This window comes from Electrophorus electricus, chromosome 12 (genome assembly GCF_041902795.1).
Source record: "Electrophorus electricus isolate QZ-2024a chromosome 12, ASM4190279v1, whole genome shotgun sequence".
In the NCBI taxonomy this organism is placed as follows: Eukaryota; Metazoa; Chordata; class Actinopteri; order Gymnotiformes; family Gymnotidae; genus Electrophorus; species Electrophorus electricus.
The window spans coordinates 4,577,501-4,599,031 of NC_137508.1; the positions used below are offsets into that span (position 1 = coordinate 4,577,501).

At 44.4% G+C, this 21,531-nt stretch overlaps 1 protein-coding gene across 2 annotated transcripts in view; it reads right to left on the reverse strand.

Moving 5' to 3' along the window:
* The window catches only part of ptk7b (protein tyrosine kinase 7b), a 67,854-nt gene that overhangs the window by 41,903 nt on the left and 4,420 nt on the right, over window positions 1-21,531 (reverse strand). Inside the window, exon 1 of one of the 2 annotated variants that reach the window (XM_081724797.1) lies at window positions 16,770-16,790. The exons of the other annotated variant lie outside the window; for it this stretch is intronic. The gene's annotated coding sequence lies outside the window, so the exon portion shown is untranslated. Of the gene's footprint in view, window positions 1-16,769; window positions 16,791-21,531 lie in introns of those variants that run through there. 2 annotated transcript variants of the gene reach the window in all.

The following is a 21,531-nucleotide window of genomic DNA, read 5'->3' on the forward strand; positions in this document are numbered from 1 at the left end:
AGCCACAAAGCTCCCTCCGTTTCACCAACTCGTTCCCATTACATGCAGCTGCAAACGTGTTTCCTGTCTCCGAATTCTCTCTCTGTGGAAGGATGTAGAGACCATCTTTTGCGAAGCTTGCATAACAAACCAGCCAGGCCCCTTTGGTGTCAGTCAAGCTTTGTGATGCTGCCACGGACATAACAGAGGCACAGTTCACATATTTAGCCTTAACGTATAGTGCTCAACGGCTGACTCGCTCCTCCGACACTTTATGACAGGTTAAGGCATGTAGCACATCTGAGGCCACTAATGCTAACAGACGCTAACTACTGAAAGCATGTAATCCCTATATTTATGGAACTCTTAAGGAAGGAGCTGTGCAGAGAGTGCCAAGTGAGGGAAGTCTAGATGTTACGCACACTGAACATGCCAACATATCAAAATGATTTCAGGTTTCCTCTGGTCAGCATCTAAAATTTATAGAAGACAAGGGTAACATTTCTAAAGTTTAGTTATTTAACTTTTTATTGGAAAAAGCAGAGGTGCCACACACAGGCAGTGGGAGGGCAGACAAAGCCTCACGGGTAATGACATCAATGAATGGTGAGTGTATGTTTGTGAGAGAGAGAGAGAGAGAGAGAGAGAGAGAGAGAGAGATGGATAGATTGTTGATTAAATAAATACTGCAGAAAGTTGTGCTCACTGTTGAATACTGTTAAATATTTCAGCAGAGAAAGTTACTTTACAAACAACCTGGGTTTCAGTTCTCTCTACTTCTGTTCATACCCCGGTGTTTTGGCTACGCCGGACTCACACAGGTTACATTATAGCGCATTTGCCCTTCAGAAGGTGAGCAGGAAAATACAATATCACACCAGGGAAATGTTTCAGATGTAGTGCAATTTTCTATTCCTGTAAGAGCTTCTACAAATTGGTCCTTTGCATATGGGAACAAAGACAGGCAGATGGATTAAAGTGCTTGATCTAATCAGACAATCAGAAGGAAGCGCTCACTCATTCCTGTCCTACAGGGTACCAAAAATCAGGGCTTGCTTTCTGCTCTCACTGTGAGTGATGAAGGCATCAGGCACCATTCTCTTGACAGGGAATATACGCATCAGGCTGCTCTTATCAAAACTGAGGGGGAGGGGCTGGAGGCATATGAACAGTTTTTGTTGTCTTGCCTCCCGGGATTCAACCCTTGCCTCGGTAATAACCCACAGCTGTCCGCCTGACATGGGCAGCCTCTCAGGCAAGCCCCGAACACATTGCTTTATTGCCTGTTCAACAGACACGGTGGCCTATTTATAAGAGGAGCGGGTAGAAGAGGCTAGGGGCAACATTCCATCCTGTTCTCGTTCCCTTGCCGTGCAGCGGCAATAAGACCTTAGCTGAGTGTTCAGCAGGCCAAAACGGGCAATCTGTGTCGCCGAGTGTTCACACAAGCACACAACACCCATTTGGTTCAGACGTTAACAATAAACCATGTTCCGCAATGGTGAAGGAAAAGGTACATGCATCGAATGGAATACAGTCACAGTCGGTGAGATGATGAGCAAGAGAAGCAGTCAGGAAAGACCGGGTGGTCGAGCAAACACATAACGGGGAAACGATTAAACACGTGGCACGTTCACAGATTAACAAATACATAATGAACATGAGTAAACCCATCTGCCCCAAAGAAAGACAGGATTAGCTGCCTTGTCGGTCTCTCTCAACTATCTACATAAGCAGAGCTGCAGGGTTCAAAGTGAACAGTGGTGCCACCTTCTCCCACTTAACAGATTAGGATTACACATACATATGCAGCAGAATAAGATGAACAAGGACTTTATTCAAGGACCAAAAGAGCACATTCACCTCTCCGTTTGTAATTTGTAAAAGCACATGGGAACCGAAATCCCCAAGCAACAAGAGCCGAGAGTGAGACTGACATGAGACGAAGCTGAGGTCGTAAATGAAGTCTCAGCCCTAAAGCCTTCTATTTACCTTTGAAAATGTTCAAAAGAGTGTTCATCAATAAATCTCACACATGCTCCCATTAGATTGAGTTAGTGGGTAACAGAACACCACACGTGAGCGCTATTTTGATTTCACTCTCTTCTTTCTCTCGGCAGGTCAGGATGAGATCTTCTTTTCAGCATCAGTGGAGACAAGGAGGCACTAACGCTGCAGCAAATGATTTACTGCTAATCTCACGTTTCACTCACTGTGGGCAGTTTCAAAACAAACCTGAAACTCACACACACACACACACACACACACACAGTAGGAGAAAAGCCCCATCCCCTACCATAATCAATTTCACTTGGCCTGCTCCATTACTGCCAGCCTGAGGTCCTGATCACCCCTCCCCAACCTCCTCTCTCTAGGCAGGCCAGACAGGAGAGGTCTCAGCAATCAATTTTAACGACGGGACTCTGGAGCACCAACGCAGGTCACAGACATGCCGTCACAGCTCCAGAGGCTATGGGGAAGCATGGGGTTCTCCTCAACATCTCTGAGACATTCCAGCACAGCCAGGCTTTGGCCCCAGGCCCCGAGCCCTCTCCCCGGTCAGTGCTGACCAGCCAGCGGTGAATGTGCACAAGGAGCCTAATGGAATACATAATGAAGAATGGAGTAATTATTCATGACCACAAGAAGTGGGGAAGGGAAGGTCAAACCGAGCAACCACTGAAGTGTTGCTGCGTAAACACCGGTGCTGGTCCCTTCTATTCCATCACTATGCACACTTTAAAAGCTTTAAAAATCGACTGTTTGGGAACGCTCATGTCCACACGCTTGCACAAATGATGGAAAAGGGTGCAATTCTTCTACCGCCCTGCTGAGCAGAATGTGCCCCCCCTCTCACTGCTGGGAGGTGTGGGGGGGGGCAGCTTTGCTTTCTGACTCTACTCACTATGGGTAAGCAAAGATAATCCAATAAACCTGGCTGGAAAAGGATGATTGACTAGAACAACATTTTAGCTGGCCTCTAATTTCTCTCTTGCAATAACAACCCCCAAGGCAAACTATTTCACTTCGACCGTACACGCATGCGCAGTGACATGACAATAAAGTTTGACTTTAATACAGACTTTTTTTAAGTGCACACTAACTGTTAAATGAGGCTAAATGTAATGGAATCTAAAGAGATTAATGTAATAAACCATGGGCTGGTATTACCTAGCCCCTCTTATTTCAGCTGCCTTGATGGCTGTGTAGGGGATACACCCTCTCCTCTCATCCTGGCCTTCTCTCTTTCTGAAGCACAGTTACCACAGCAACCAAGAGAGATGACACCAGAGAGAAGAGGCAGACTTCAGTTCCAGTTCAAAGGTCAATCAAGGCCATTTTATGTCTGGAGAAAAAAAAAAAAAAAAAAAAAAAAAAGAGTAAATGGGGCCCTTGGAACAGAAGTGGTTTTCTAGAAACCGAAGCAAGAACCAAATGTGTGGGTTACAATAACAGAACACTGCTTTAACTGGATGAGTCTCTGATTATAGGAAACATTATAGAACGAGTCAGAAAGAAAATTTGTGAGTTCAAAAAGCTTTTTTTGTTTTTTCTTTCCCTTTACTGTATAAAGCTACACGAGTGAGTAAATCCTGTATGACCATTAGCCAACTGTTCCGCTTTGTCGGTAAGATGAGCCGGGGCTTTCTTCACCCTGCCCCTCATTCTCTGGGCATTTGATCCTTCCATCTGTTCATCTGAGCATGTGCTGTGACACTTAACAGTATACGCAGACACACAAGCGCATACCCACAGACCCCCATGCAAAACATACACACCCTCTAATTAGAACCAGTCAGTCCTGATGGGGGCAAACTATCATCCCCTGATAAAGAGTGGTGCTCTTTAAGATTTTATGGCATTTGTCAGCTTTTCAAACAGCCTGCATGCCTAATGCAACAGTGCAAGTGAGACATTTTGAATCAGCAGGCCATCACGGCTGAAGAATAGCACGCTCCCATGCACAGCCCACAGCCTAAAAGGTTCCAGGAGACCACGGAGATGCTCTCCAAATTGGCACTGAACCAGATATTCCATTCGAGTGCCTCAAACCCTGAGGCCAATCAGCCAATCCACTTACCCAACGCTCTGTAGCTGCCGTCTACTCATGGCTTATTAGCAACCGATCTCAACATCACTAGAAACGATCAAAATACAGCCCAATGTTTGTGCACACACACAAACAGACGCACACACACATACTGCAACACAATCCCCTTCCAGCAGGAGAACCAATACAGCTAATTCTGGCAAATGACACTTAGTCAGAAGTTACTTAGACTCTATCTGTGACACTGCTTCTGTGATAAGAAGATTAGTACCACCAAGTCTCCCATGTGGCACCAAGAGGGAGGGAGGGAGAGAGAATGAGTGAGAGAAACAGACAGAGGGAAGAAGAGCGTGAAAAGAAGACTAAAATGGCGAAGGGACGAGAGCGATGCCTTCAAACCATGGCAGGAAACCTGGGAGGTGTGAGTGTGTATGAGAGAGAGAGAGAGAGAGAGAGAGAGAGAGAGAGAGAGAGAGAGAGAGAGAGAGAGAGAGAGAGAGAGAGAGAGAGAGAGAGAGAGAGAGAGAGAGAGAGAGAGAGAGAGAGAGGACAGGGTGTCAGTTTTCAGGGGACCTGCCATGCTCCACTAATCTCCTGAATCCACTGAGTTCTTGAACCGGCTCCAAGATTCCTGAGCCAACAGTCTATAGAGCAGGAACGACAAAGGTGGCCATTCACAGGACACAGTACTAAAGCAGCACCTTCCCAAACAGCGTGGGCACTGAGAAGGCCCAGTGCAATCAGAGGCAGCCTCTTAGTCCTGCCAGCTCGGCTACTGCTGAGGGGTATTAATACACACACACACACACACACACACACACACACACACACACAAACACAGCCCTGGACGCTCCATACATCACTCTATCAGATGATAAGGCAGGAATACCCGGGGGGGTCCATAAGAGAAGCAAATACCGTAGTTCTCTTTTGTAACACCTTAAACAATATTTTTGACAATATGTAGAAATATATTGGAAGTGGCGACACTATATTTGTGAGTTAAGTAAACATACGCTAACACATTGTTGCCACAGGTGGTGAACAATATGCTCGAGGATATTAGAAGAAGCATGGCTATGCACTGCAAACACAGTCAGTGGTCTTCTCAGGCCTGCACTGAGGGACAGATGTGTGCAGACACACGCCTTCACATACCCTGAAATGCCTGTAAGCACAGGAGAGGAGGGGATAGGAGAGAAAAGGTGTGAAGAAAAGAGAGGAGGAACCGAGAGATGTGGAACTGAAAGGCAGTCATGTGACACACACTCCTGAAGGGCTGATAATTACAATGTGCATTCAAATGAACACACTGCAGCTTCAAACTGCTGTTTCTTCAGAGGAAAAATGTAAATGCAAATGAATAAGACATCACAATTTAATATGTGGAGAAGAGGCTCATTAGTGCCTGGACATTTCAAAGGGGAATTCATAGATTTAGCTGTGAGAGAAGAATAACGTGGGTTGTGCAGCTAACTGAATGCAATTGCAGCTCACCTGTGTTACCCCATAACTCCGGAGCTAGCGAACTCCACTAACTTTACCGGCTGATGTTTCAATTACAGCAGGAGGTCTGAGGGGTGGAGGGAGACCAACTATCGCCTTCTGGTTACCAGATCCCAACCTTCACAGTAAGCTGCCTCAGACCCCCATAAATGTATTTTTTTTTTAACTCAGGCAATAGTCAAGCTTGGCGAGCAGAAGCAGGGGATGGGATTAGACATGGAGAATTATGCCACAGGTTCCTCAGCACAGACCCAGCACAGGCATATTGAGGTGTGGAGTTTGGAACTTGTTTCTCCGGGCTGTCCTGTGTTCAGGAACTGTGTATTGTGGCTGAAATAGCCTCAAAGGGTTCGATGTGGGGAATGTTTTCAGTTTTCATTCATTTTCAATTTGGTTTCCATATACTAATGTCTTCAGTGTTAAAAGATTTACAAAGAGTTTGAACTTATTGCTTGCTTGACTACATAACCCAACAAGAAATGATGTCATATAAGCAGTGTATTAGAATAATATTAAGATATAAGACTGACGGGTATGCGATTGGAACTAGAATAGACATGCATGGCTTTCTTGAAAATAACTTTGTAACTCTGATTACCTAGCCCCACGCGGTGTGTGCGCCTGTCTGTGATTACAGGGGAAAGTAGACCGGGGTGACATCAGCAAGAGGAATTATGTACTGTGTGTGGCATACTCAGGTGCATTGTATGTGCTTTCTAAACTTCGGAACAGGGGATCATTTCTCCTCCCGACACCCTAACCTCTTTTGTGGATAAGAGGTGGGAAGGTAGAATAAGAGAGATGTCATTTCTTGAGGCTGCATGCCCTCCAAAGTCGCCCTATAAACGTGCGTGTTCTGCTTCAGCAGGCGTGAGCATAATTACCATACGGCTGACTGATCCGTGGCACTCCCAGTGGAGTCACGCGATCGGCCCGTAACGTCCCCCCCAACGCAGGTTCTCTGCCCCACTATACTTGCTCCTCAGAGGCAGTGCCCTGCCAGAGGCCCAGTGCAGTGGGAATAAAGAAATGACTTCTCCGCACATCTCCCCAGGCAGTCAGCACCCATCTCCAGCTGGTGTCTGGGAGACAGGAGAAGCTTCACTCAAAGCAAAACACTTGGCAAGGTGAGACTTTGTGTACAGATCAAAAAGACTTCCCTTGAAGGTGTGAAATAAAATGAATATTTGTGTAGGTTACCTTTCTGAGTTCCTGAAGGGTCAAAAAAATAAAAAGCTCACAATATAACCGACCTGCAATTGAATATAAACAATATAATGAACTGACATTCCCATTCAATTCATCAAACTGAGAAAACAGTCTCTGGTATACACAACTTTGTTTATATTCATGAAAACACCAGCAGTGAACCATTTCAGCAAACTGAATATCTTAAAAGAAAGTGGCGTGCCCTCAGCCAAAACACGCTTCGCTGCCAGTCCTGCTCTAACAGGCTGACAGCCATGCCGTGTGCCAGGGTTTCACTGACTTCTCGGCGGAACAGATAGATTCAGCTCAGCATTCACTGTTCAATGGAAGCCCGGTACACCTTAGAGGGCTTCTGAACCCATGTGCGAGGGGCTTTCTGTGAGATTCTCTCAGCCTCGTCTCCTATTCAGACTCTGTCATCTCATTTCCACAAAAGGAGGCAAGGCTGGGGCTTTGCCCCTGGATCTGAGCCACGAGCGTGGAGAGAGACGTGCATTCATAACGCTGGACTTAATTAAGAGAAGCTGTCAGTCGTTCTGACATTACTCCCACATGCCGGACGGGTGGAGAGTGGAGAGAGATCCTTTCAAGGAAAGAGGTGAGGAATATATATTCTGAAGTATGAACGGATAAGTAAATACCTGTGTTATCAGCCTGCTGGCCTTCTAGTGACCCGTCATCCAGAATATCACAAACTGGAGATGCCTCCTTCAGCCCTTCAGCTTTTAATCGTATACTGTACAGATATGCAAGGGTGTTATTCCGTCCTCATGTATACTGTATAGTGTGATGAAAACTGTTAATTATACAAAGACCTCGTTTCCAGTAAGTATACTACAGTGATGTTCTACAAAACACACAGCGCCAATTGAACTGCCCTGGCAAATTTGTCGACAAAACATTTTGTTGACAAAATAAAAATGCATTTCTGATTAATAATACCTAAGCTGGTTAATATCCTCTAAATATCAGGAATAAGCCAATACAAAACACTAGTAACAAAGGACCACTTCTTCTTCTTAAGAATTAACCTAACACGGAAAACACCAACAAACAAAAAAAAAGCAAAAGGAAAAAAAAAAAGTTTTATAAATATATAAAAATATAACCTGCCCTACAGAGAACTATGCAAATATGTTGTTTCCCAGGTAGAATAAAATGCAAGTCACCTGGGCAGCAGTTTATTAGGAAAAAACAGAGCTTTGATCAGGATAGCTTGCCCACATAATGCCTACATCAGTCCGCGTAAACAAGGATCTGCGTAGTGCAGCCAGATCAGGCGGCCTAGCTCACAGCAGCGAGTAATCAGCTCTAATTACTTCCTGTTCAGTCACTCATGCAGGTGAGGCTCGTGGGAAATGAAGGCTTTGCCTTCTGCGCTGGCAGACGGAGCGTTTAGCAGGTTAAAGGAAAGTCAAGAGTTTCTGCACTGCTGCTTCCCTTACCTCTGCCCATCTACCCTTAATCCACCCACTGAAAGACGGCCATTCATGGGACTCTGAACCGAACTGCATGACTGACAAAATGCTCCCTCATTATCTTATTAGTATGTATATCACAGCTACATTTGTGGAGTAAGTGGTATTGTGTTCCCCAGGCTTGCTTTAGAACTCCACTGGACTACCGTTCCTAACTGCCCGAGACATTTTTCCTCGGCTGCAGGATGGGAATTAGAAAGTGACAGCTTTACTAACCTTACTTGGTGTGCTGTGTGAATTTCACTTAATTGATTAAAATCTAATGTAATATTCAAAAGCACTACTAAGCACCCCTGGGTCCCTGTCAGCCATGCTGAAGCTAACCTGAAGCCTTAGCCACATGACAGCACAGTTTCTTTTCTGGCAAATAACTTTTCCCCCCCCCCCCCCCCTCCCCAAGTGAATTTCTGTATTTTTTTAAAATGTTGAAATTAATAACTTCGATAATCTTAAATTAAACATCGGACAAGCATTTTAAAGCTGTTAAAGGAGATTGTGGTTTGGTCAGTAAAGGTGGTTAATCAGGCTTAGCTCACCTAAAGACTGTTTGGTTCATCAGAAACCACACATTCTTTAATACAGTGCTAAGAACTTCCTTTATGCCTCCACAGACAAACCTCACCAATGAGGGAAACCACATGTCTAACACAGGAAGTTTTCAGACTAATATGTGGTTGTCTAGCTAGCAGCTGCTGCAGTTTTCCAGTGAAGTGAATCAGACCCTGAAGAGACCACATGAGCTCGACTGTCAGACCCCTGGGAGCTCATGCGATAGGTCCATATCAGAAGGGAAAGACCCATTAGGGCAATGAGGCCCATCTGTGCCACACAGGGGTCTTGAGAATTTTAAGAAATCAGCAACACTGAATCAGCTCTGAGTCAATGTTCTAAGATCAACCAGGGAAGTCCAGCAAGACTATGACTACGGGGCAGCGTCTTGCAGTAGATTCCACTTCAGGTCAGCCTTGATATTGCATTCCCTTAGACTCAGTGACAAAACTGTGCTACGATGAGAAATGTATTGGGTCGACGTTATCTGTTAAGTCCAGACTCACACCATACTTGATTCCTCATCTCTTATCTGTGGGCTTTCCATGCCGGTCTGGTGCAATGCAGTAGGCAGGTATCAGGGCTCTGTTTAATCATGGCTCCTCTTAACCTGGTTTTCCTAAAACCATCTCAACACAAAGAACTGTGCTGAGGTGGTAGAACTCTCTCACACATTTTAACTTCATAGGGGGATGCTTTTATGAAACAGGCTCCTGGCTAGCTGCTGTTATTCATCTCTTTTTATTTGGCTTTTTTCTAAATATTATAAACTGTGATAAACTGTGTAAATATTATCGATACCCTTATAAGAATCCAACATTATTTTAAATGTATTTATGCAATCCTTTTCAATGATCAATTGTACAGCTTTCTATAAGGAATCTATGAAGAGATATTTTAATACTACCTTATTTTTATGACTGTGTGCGTTTGTTCTTGTTATCTAGATATGAAGCATAACGGCATTTACTGTCATGTTTTCATATTCTTCTATTCAGCCTTTACACGGTAGTCACGTGTGGCAGCTTCAGGAAGGAGCTGGCAACCTTCACACAGAGCACTGCCTGCTACATAAGTGGATTTCATGAAAATGCAAATCTTGTGCACTAATATCAGTCAGTGCTCAGGTTCATGCAGATTAAAGCACTCCACATGTGGAATGGAATGTTCTCCTGTAGGTGGTGAGATGAATATGAATGCAAAAGCGAGACTCTGGTCTACAATACAGTACTTTACAGCTAAAAGGTTTTTTCAACGTTTATTACAGAATGTCACTATTAGACTTATAACTAAACAATTATGTTGTTTGAAAGAGAAGATGGATTTCTCTGGAAGCCACTTAGGTAAAGTCCCTCGGGAATGTGTGTTAGTGTGTGTGTGTGTGTGTGTGTGTGTGTGTGTGTGTTTGTTGGGGAGGGGGAAGCATTCAAACTCATGGGCCATAAGTGCACTTTGGTGGAGGGTAAGCAAAGCCAGTCAGAGTGTGGCAGAGGACGTCCGAGGCCTTGGCACACTGGCATATTCTGTTTTTAACACAGTAGGCTCCATGTGAGCAGGTAAGACAGGCTGGACAGAGCAGGTGTGTGCTCAGTGAACTGAAGAAGCCCTTCAGCACAGTAACAGGATCCAAATGGACAGAAAGGAGAAAGAATTCTCAAACCCCCACATTCTCCCCCCCCCCCCACACACACACACACACCTCTGTGACAACAGTATTATCTCCCTCTTTAAAGTGCTGTTTTTGGCACCTTTACCAAGGACTGAAATGTGGTGTGCCCTGACCGTGTGCCACTTCACTAAGTCACTAAAGCAGCAGCTGTAGCAAACAGCAAACAACACACTCCCATCAATCAAACTCCCAAGAATCACCTGTGAGCGCCAGGGACATCTCTTAAGCTTGGCTCATGTTTGCAGGCATCATGTCAGCGGAGCATAGTGCCAACAGACTCCTGGACCACTGATGTAAAGTAACATGGCCGAACAGCCCGACAGCCACAGACAGGGAAGACTTTAAAAGGTTTGTAGTGTGCACAATGCTAAATGGCCAACTGACATCAAGAGTCCCTTTTGAGCCTATCCCTTATTTTCAGGCACTAGCATAAAGGGCACATCTCTCTCCCTCTCTCTCGACCCCTACGTCTTTCCCTCTCAACCCTTGAAAGCTCAGCAGTTTCCACGGAAAGCTCACGTTTCAGAAAGGAGCTCCTCTTCCACAGCTGTGACCTGTCCTGGGGTCTGCGGCCTCCTCTGTGCCCTACAGGGGGTGTCACTCCATGTACCGCCATTAGCGCTTTATTCTTTTAAGCGCTACAGAACAAAAATCACTTACACAAGTCTTCCTTGAAGCTAATAATCAACTTCCGAAAACCTCAAGGAGAGAGGCACAATGACTTAATGTCTATGTTGCTGAGAACGTAACTGGCATTTAGAAAGCACATGGTTAGCATCATTATCTAATAAATCCACTAGGCTAAAGTAATTAAACTGTAATTTCAACTGTAATTAAAAGCATATGGTTCCCATGAAGAGGAGCAAGCTCCAGTAAACCTGTCTAAACTGAAGAATGCAGCAGCTTACATCATGACTGACTGGAGACAAGGAAGCAAAGGAATGCCTGCACATGTTTTAGAAGTAATAACAGAAAAAAAATATGAACAGTTAATGAAATGTTAATCCAGAAAAAAAATAAATGTAAAAAAATAAATAAAAATAAATTAATATATATATATATATATATATATATATATATATATAGACACACACACACACACACACACACACACACACACACACACACACACACACACACACACACACACACATTATAGTTTAGATTTGTCATTTCACATTTTTCATTTCATTTCATATTTTCATATTTTAAAAGGACTTAAAAGTCAATGTTAGTAACCGAAACCGCTGGCCACAGACCAGTATCTAGTTATTTCTTCTAAATGGCCTAGCAGTAAAACAAGTCCTCTTCAAAATCCACCTTACTGGTGACCTGAGAGGGCACTTCTGTACTGTGTTCATCACATTTAAATAATGAATAAACATGCCATGAGGTGAGACACACAGACAACCTCCAGAAGCACAGCGCTGTTTGGCGAACAGAAGGCAAGAGACAGGACAATGATGTAGAGGAGGGTGGAGGTGGGGACACTGTATGCCAGCAAGCCAAACCGACTGGTGAAGACTGAGCAGAGAGATGTCAGCAAACTGAAAACTGAAGGTTTCATTCACACTGCACAAGGCGAGACCAGCGAGATAATTAACGTTGCCCTGCCAACACCTGCAGCTACACAGACACACACACGGTGCACGCGAGCGCACATACAAGTAGTGACAGACATCTACCTACAGTATTATTAGACAGGGATGTACACCACATTCTTTGACACATTCTTTCCTCATCTCCGGTGGTGTGTGTTACATAGTTTCATTAATGGAACAATAAAGCATACACATACAAACCACTCAGACAAATTTAAAATTCAATCCATAAGCTAAATTGATCCATTGATGCATCAGGCAGAACCTGTCAGTTTATTTTCAAAAGTATCATGCAATATTAATTCAGAGAGAGGCAGCAGAGAGAGAGAGAGAGAGAGAGAGAGAGAGAGAGAGAGGCAGCAGAGAGAGAGAGAGAGAGAGAGGCAGAATGAGGCAGAACGAGGTAGAGAGAGGCAGTGTGAGGTAGAGTGAAGTAGAATGAGGATGAGAGACAGAGAGGGGCAGGAAAAGGTGAGGCAGATCAGGACAAAGATGCAGAGAGAGGTAGAAGATGAAAACAGACAAAGGAAAAGAGCAGAAAACCCACTCCAAACTCACATCTGCTGTTAATTCATTTTAAAAAAAGAAAATAAAAACTCAGTCACCACAGCCAAGCCAAAGAGGTTTCTTAAGGCTCCATCGATGGCTTGTCACAAACACACAACATGGCCATGGATGCTTTGTTTGTGTTTCTTGCCTCTTGTAACATAGCACAGCAGCTGCAAGTCTCCAGTTTCCTGTGTAAAGCTGCACATATAATGAGATAATGAGATATGAGATAGTGTAAAGAGAGAATTGGGCTGGTTCCTTTGGCCAAAGTCTTTCCTTATAACAGCCTCCATGGCCTGTAGGCCTGGGACTCAATGAGGAGTACACTGAGTTACATAACGCTGGCTGACTGGTTGATTTTAAGACAAATCCCCCACACACACACACCCTAGGTGGAGGAGGGTCAAATGTACAAATACGTAACTTTAAAGTCATGAGAACCAGTACTCTGATGTGACCTCTTACCTGGAAGAAGCTGCGCTCCAGGGATCAAAAGCGGATCAAGGCTCAGATCCCATAGGTTTAAGACAAGTGTCTGCCAAGGCTTACAAAACAGACTTGATGGATTTTTATGAATTGCTACAAGAAAAGTGAAAGGAGACTGGAAAAGGATGAATCTGAGTACAGGATGAACACTAATACTGTCATCTACTCTGCTGCTAAAGTTAGAATTTAAATGGATTGGGAAAGATATCAAACCTCTTCAGTAACAAAATAGACAGAGAGAGAAAGACTAGGAGCTGCACAGATACAGAGAGAGTGTGTGTGTGTGTGTGTGTGAGTGAGTGAGTGAGTGAGTGAGTGAGTGAGTGAGTGAGAGAGAGAGAGAGAGGCAGAGTGAGACCACCCTTGCTGGGTTTGACCTAACTGACCTCACTCTCCCTACATGAATGTTTCATAAGGAAACAGCAGGAATGCCCAGTCAGTTCCCAGAACAGACGCAAACGGCAGCTCAGCTTCCGAAGCGTTAACGGGCCACGCGGGCACTGACCTGGAGACATTCTCCGGCAACATCTCATTCAACACAAAGCAATAAAAGAGAGAGTTAAACACAGCAAGCAGCGGCTGAGCAACAACTCACAGACTCAAATAAACATGGCGACTGGAGCAATGTGGCAGCGGGTCTGAGGAGACAGAGCGGGTGTTTATTTGGATAAGTGTGGCCAGGTTTCGCAGTGAAGAGCACTCACTCTGCTGTCGTCAGGAACGCACACGCTTCCAGGCCACGCCAGATTTTCCGACCAATTTCCACCCCCTCACTTCATCCGTTAACATAAACAACACTGTTGGGCATGAACATTTCAGGGTTAATTTATGTGCAAACATAAACACATTAGTGTGTCATGCTGACCGGACAGATAAGAAATATAAGTGACTTAAACAGCACCTTTTGATTAGGCCGCAATGAGAGCAGGCATGTGCTGCTGAAAATAGTTCTCTTTTACAACCATTTTGATTGTTCCATTTTCTGCAGTCAGCTTTATTACTGGAGTAGGCAGCTGACAGCTGTTGGGATCAAAGTAACAATATTATTCACACAGAGATGATGTCTCTGTATACAAATGATGCTGTTTAGATATAAAAGTTCCTTTGAAGCTCAATCATGTATTATATCTGCACAAACTACCAAAGTCAGAACAGCATAAGGGCAACCGAGGGCAATAATTTTAAGATTGAGGTTTATAGCAGAACACCGGACAGAGCTGAAATCTTTCAAACCTCCCTGCTGAGAAAAAAACAAAACAATCAATCAAATTTCGAGCATTGGTTTATGCCTACAATGTTGCAAATTAGTTTTTATACAACAGTATAGTTGTTGGACTTGACGAAAGCACATTGTGCCAAATGAGAAGCACATAAATCCCCAACTAAATTATCGCTTCATGCTTTTGCCACACTAACACAAAGCACTTGGTGGAATGTTCCAGAAGAGAGGTGCAGCCACATGACCTCACTAAGTCAGTGCCATCAGAACGGACATTACACAAGCAATACGGCTAGACAGCGGACAGCGGGTCTCAGCAGCGTGGGCTAACCCAGCACAGAGGCAGGACCAAAGAACAGCCAGCAGAACAAACGTGACCTATACTGTGGATTCCAAAGAGAGTGCACTCAGATATTACTTAGTATAAACAACATAGACATGAAGGATAATTTAATCTGAAGGATATACTTTCCCTCAGCATTTATTTTTATTAATTTGATATTTGATAATAAAAAGGCAGGATCATAATGTAAAGTAGGATTTAATCAGATTAGGATTATGATTCTGAGGCAAATATGTGTGCCCTAATAAAATGAAAATGCATTTCAGATGTACAGGCATACAGTGTAAGACCAACTTCTGTAATGCAAAAATATGCACATTTTTGGTGGGATGTCATGTAACCTAACAAGATGACAATGTGTACACTTCTCAATTACTTCATCTTTTTGTATCTGTGGCATCTTTTTTCCTACTCTGGAAAACCCTGTAAAAGACCCTCCCACGGCAGGAGGACTGGGGGTGTTGTTCTGAGCAGCAGAGGAGCACAGAGCTCATCTTCCCCAGAAGTCCCACATGGAGAGTTGTATATAAAGCTGTGACCCCGGTAGAGCAACCAGCAAGGCTCCATCCGGCCCCAGGCAGGGGGATAAAAGCTGGGCGGCATCTCGGGCCGATCTGAGAGTGGCCCACCCGTCCACGGCGGCTGCCTGCTCTGCATGCCGGCCAGATGAAGGCGACCGGGGCCTCTGCGACACGGCAGGGTGCTGAGGTTCAAACCTCTATCCGCACAAAGAACGAGCACACAGGAAGCGTTCGAAAGCAAGAGCCAAAAAAATGGGTCTCAGCAGTGTAGACTGTTGGTACAAACATGAGGAAGGTCAGAAGTCACTTGCAGGAAGATACACACATGTGACATAAAAGACCTTTCATTGCAATGAAGCTACCTACAGAGAACATTTGGTGGAGAACATCTCTTATTTGTCAATGGTTCTGCGAAAACTATGCAGCATGAATCCATCTTGGCTCTAGCATTCAACCACCCAGTTACCAGGAGCACATGGGGCAGCCTCCGATTACCCATAATTCTCTGTTTGGTTTGTTCTGCTTTCACCGAACAGCAATTGATCCGTGCGACTGGCAGAAGCAGTATTAAACCCTGTTTTGACACAACATGTGGTTAGAACCTGTTGGAGGCAACCTGGGCATAACAGACACATTTCTTTTGTAAAGCAGAGGCTCTTACACCTACACTAGTATGGCAGGACTTTTGGCTCTGACCCTCCACTCGCTCCAATTTCCTGGACACCAGTTGCTGTGGTCAGGGAAAAGCTCAGAGCATCCCGCTGAGCCTGGAAGCATCAGGGAGTCTCATCATGGACAACCGGACCCTCAGACACTCATTTTATCCGTTGCTGGCACTGTCCTGCTTAGCTCCATTCCAAGTTTATTCTCATTCAGATTAAATACCGTAAACCCTGCCACCATTCCCCTCCCAGTCCTCAGTGATATTCCACAGTCATTACCGTAATGGTAGGTGGGGTCAGACGTTAAGGGCAGAGGGGTGGAATTTCTCTTCCCATCAACAGCACCCCAGTACGCGTAAAGCTGCAAAGTAAAGCAAAACATTTGATCATGTTGCTGAGTTCAGCGTCTGATGCAAAAGAAATGCAACAGTGCGTACAAGCATTCTACACAGCTGTCCAACGAAATCACCAAAAACACACTGCAGAACGTCCAGACCAGTCACACAGAGCTCAGTGTACACTGGGTGTTTATTTAGCATGGCGCAATGTCAGGATCCCAGAGCAGAGATAGCGCCCCAGCCGCAGTTTTCCAATCAGCTCCAGACAGAGACATCAAAGGAACAGCGCGCTATCTTGCACCAAGAGAACACGGCATGGTCTTTGCGTTTCTCCTTCAGAGATCGCTACCCTGTCGCACTCTTCAAAGCCAAAGAAAGAAGACAGAAAGGGAGAGGAAAACCGCGACCGTTGGCAGGGACATTCTGCGCCTTTGAACAGAATGGAAGGAAGAGATAGAGAGAGAAAGAAGGGGGTAAGAGAGAATAAGGAAATGCATGGGAGAGAGAGAGAGCGAGAGAGAGAGAGAGAGAGACGGGGAAGAGAGAGACGGGGAAGAGAAAGACGGGAAGAGAGAGAGAGAGAGAGAGAGAGAGAGAGAGAGAGATGACCTGATTTTGATGAGCTGGAAAGGTAGGGGTGTAGTGTTTCACTCTCCTTTCTTTTCCCCCAGTGTGAGCAGAGTGAGATAGGAGTCAGCAGGAAGAGTTCAGTAACCACCGTACCAAGAACTCCCTCGCTCTGACACAGGAGCCGGGCTGAGGTCACACTACAAAAATGCCCCAATCAGAAAGCTTAGGTCAAAACAAGCCCCAAAACATCTAAGGCTATAATCTAAACAACACTACTCAGCAACCACTCCGTTTGTTGGCATTCTGTCCAGGTATGTAGTTTATTGCTTATTGCAGACAATTAGAAATCAGCTGATGTAACTGGGCTAGAAGACAGAAAATAATTCTTCTTCTTCAGGTGTGCATGGTGCAATAGCAAAACATGTAACAGGAAAAGAATGCTGGTGTATATTATTTACTAAGTGTGGTGTGCTTGAGTTGCACTTTGTTGTAATGGGAGAATTCCTCATAATGTCAAAGCAGTGGATGGTGAAGAAACATCTCCAACCATGCGGGGGAGGGGAGAGAGGTGTATGCTCCAGGCTTCCATCCTGACCCAGTTCCAACACAAATATGGCAAGTTACTGACACTTGGTGCCGGCAAACACACACAGCCCTAGCAGCAAAACTGCAGAACATATACAGACAAATGCACTTTCTTAAAAAACAAACATACACAAACACCCTCACACACAAACGGTACCTATAAGCTGTAGGAGGCACTCTGAGTGCTCGTCACCAGGAGACTAGCAAGCTCCAGGCCCTGGAGAGCTTTACCACAATAAACCCATCTGCTCAACACCAAAATATCAGCATCTCATCTCCAAGACATCCTCTCCAGTACCACCACACACAAATACACACACACACACACACAATCAGTCCTGCCTCCCGTGACCTTGACGATTGTTCCTGTGCGAACAACGGCCTTCCTACACACCGTGTATGGCAGAATCATCACTATTTGCACAGCAGGATGCAGTTACTACGCAAATCATTGTTTAGTCAGTGCCATAAAAACAGTTCCAAAGGGCATAGAGCTGTCCATCATCCATATAGCCAATCAACAGAGGACAGTGGTCCCTAGAGGTGCCAGTCTCTGGTCAGGCAATGCCAGGCAGGAGGAACTGGAAGGGAACAGGACTCCTAGCATCCCTCAGGGTGAGAACGCACAGCCAGACCTCAGGGTGTAAACAGGAAGATGATGTTAATGGCTAATGACCTTTAACCCCTGAAAGGAGCCACAGCTGACCGATCCCGTGACATCTGAGATAAGGAAATACTGGATTTATTTGGTACAAACACGAAAGGGCATAAAATAATCTTCTTATGACATACGTCACGTAGAGAGAGAGAGAGAGAGAAAGTAGACCATACATGAAAAGTGAAAGAAGGTCAGGATGAAACTAATAATAATAATAGTAATAATAGTAATAATAATAATAAATAATAATTGGAGATTGGAAAGAGAGAAGAAACTCACTGCCACAGCAGAGGGCAGAAAAAAAAAAGTCATCTGAAACGTCTGGCATGCTTAATTAAAGCAATTAAAACAGCAGAAATCCTGTGCTTCTGTGTAACACATTCACCCGCTCCTGTAATTACTTCTCAATGACACATGGCATATAGAACATTCTGTGCATGCTGAACACTGTGCAAGACCAAAGAATAGAGCTCAACAGGGTACAAACACACAAACACAGACACATGCACACACTCACACACATGCATACGTGTCTCTGTGTGCGCATGCATGTGTGCGCGCACACACGCATTCATTTTTCATGAGCGCACGCACACACACACACACACACACACACACACACACACACACACACACACACACACACACAGAGAGAGAGAGAGAGAGAGGAGCTGCCTCCACCTGCTACAGAAAAATCCATAGAGAGTTCATTGTAGTTAATTACACAGAAAGCGCAGGTCAGTGAGCCTTATAAGAGGGATGAGCCCTGCAAAACAACATCTTTAAGGCTTCTCACACACAAGAAAGAGTAAAAGAGTGAGCAAGAGAGGGAGAGAGATGAAAGCAGAGAAGAGAAAAAACAGAAAATAGTTGATAAAAACTTTCATTTTCACGACGAAGGAATCTGTGTCTTCAGTAATTTGCACCCTAATCTAGGCCAAATTCAAAGATATTTATTTTGCTGGAGGGAAGGGTCTCAAATTCCCAGAGCAATCGCAGCTGTCTGGAGCATTAACAGCACTCTACAAAGTTGTTAAAATGTTAAGAATTTACCCATCCTTATGTTGTTTAATACATTAATAATCACATTTTCACTGATGGACTTTCAAAGAGCCATCTAGGGTTTCACTCCAGGTCAGAGGTCAGCATGTGTCCTGCAGGACTGCCTGACCAGCCTAGCGTACTGCTCTGACTGAGCCAGGGAACCTGTGTGAGGAGGAGCTGGGCCTCCTTCAAGCACCCAGGAGTGGGGGAGAGGCTGGAGTTTGTTCGTCCTCAAAAACATCTCTCTCATGCTGCAATTCATCACTTACGACTTTGCGTGGATTTAAGGGCTAAAACAGACACATAGACAGACACACACACTCAGACACACACACACACTCCTCACTAATACCACCTCTCCCTCTTTACTGTTCCATCACAGGGTCTATTTTCCACCAAAGAGATATAAGAGCTAAGAGAGCAAAGAGGGCGGAGCATAAAGGCATTCTGAACATTTGGCTGTTCTATGCCCTCCCACCATGCTGTTGCCTAGCGCCCAGTCTCACTCAGACTTGGCAGTGAGGGTGTTAATTAGTAAGATTATGCAACGGCATGCCAGACAGAACCCCCCCTACCCATTGTCACCGCTCACACACACTACTATGCCAGATTAGAGATTTTGTGTGTTTTGAGCAGGCCAAAGCAGACAGCATGGTGCCCAGCGACGGGGCAGGAGGAGGACCATTGCCCCCCTTCTGCTGCCCCTCTCCACCCCTCTCACACCTGGAGCAGCGACAGGAGCTCATGTGTGGTTGTGGTTGCAGCTCTACAGAGCTTTCGCCGTTTCGCCCTCTGCCACTAGTCCCTGTATGCTCGGGCTCACCCACAACAAAAGCTCAGGCTATTCACATCATATACTGGTGATCATTTATAATATCACAACACATTCATGCACATGGAAATGAGTATACAAAAATCTACATTTTGGTTTGGCCCAGTGTTGTACGTTTATCCACAACATAAACGTACTATGTGAGTACTGTGTTGCACGCCAAGCCAAACTGCTGTGCCTGACATGCACTGGTGAACAAAATGACTGATTCTGATTAAAAGCATCTCCCTCAAACACACACACACAGATGGCTAGAAATGGAGATTTACAGAGATTTTCCACTGAACTATTATCATGCACCACTACATCTAAAAATTAAATAGTACATTATTATAAATAATCCAGCATTAAATACATGTATTGGTTTATATAAGAATATGCACACCTACTGCCATAAAGCTCAACAGGGGAATAGCAGGACGGCACACGTTTAACCATTCACATTCATTCTTCACATTTCTATAAATTAAAATGATACCTTTCAGTCAAATTAAGTAAAAGTAATAAACATGACTGAAGGGAATGAAGGCAGCAAAACGGAATGAGACGCAGTGAGCGTGAGGGTTGGAGGCAGGAGGGTGTGTGACAGAGACAGGACGCTATTAGCAACACGCCCACGCATTTGCTACAAACAGGTTGGCAATTGATTTAGAAAGACTAGTGAATAAGGCAACATCTAACCACTTACGATCAGCAAAACCAAACTAAGCTTTGAAATAAAATAAAAACGAAAAAATATTTTAGTGGGCCATTTATTTTTCCATTTAGCTTTTTTTTTTAATTTAAAAGGTTCTGGTTTTTCTCTGGATTGGAGGAGGGCCATTTTTTTTCTCCGAGAGAAGCCACAGGAAAACCCCTGTGGAAGCAGACACATTCATGTTCTGTCAACTTCCTCTCTCTCCCTCATTCTGCAAATAAATCTGGAAAATACCATGTTTGGGAGAGAGGCAAAAGAGGGATTATTGTGTTAGGGGCTTTAACGCAAATAAGGTAAAAGGTTTCACATGGATCCGTCCCAGAGCTGAGAAGCTCCAGAGGAGGAGATCAAGAAAGCCGCAGCAGCTGTAATGGGACGAGACAGCTGCGGGAGTCTCTGCTGGGCTCTGAAGAGCAGCTTTTAATGCGAGACCTTTAAAACGTCATTAAATGTTGGAACACAGAGAGGCATGTTCTGGCATTAAAGTTATACTCTGCGATTTCTGGAAAAATGATTGGTTAAGAAGCTGAATGAGGATGGGTGAAGGTACAGTGTGAGATCAAGGCGTATACAGCAGCATTCGCTGACCTGAATATGCATGTTTTCAGGCAAAGCGCTCATGTTGTTTATAAACAAAGGAATCGGTAACTTTCATAAACGACACAAACATGATTGATGCTGTATGAAGTCATAGAATACATAGAATAAATGTGATGAAAACAAAATTCCTTTTAAAAGGAATGTACCTTTCATCCAAGCAAATAATTGAATATGTAACTGAATATGATTTGGCATGCAGACATTAAAGCTTGAATATACAGATCTTATAAAATGAGCAGGAATGAAAAACAAGAAACACTAACAACTAAACAAATGACTTATATTGCACTCTCTCAGATACAGAAAACATATAGATTAGTGGCTGGCCAGACACCCTGTCTGATAGAAAACAGGATCACATCTTGAGCCAGCTCTCATACACGCA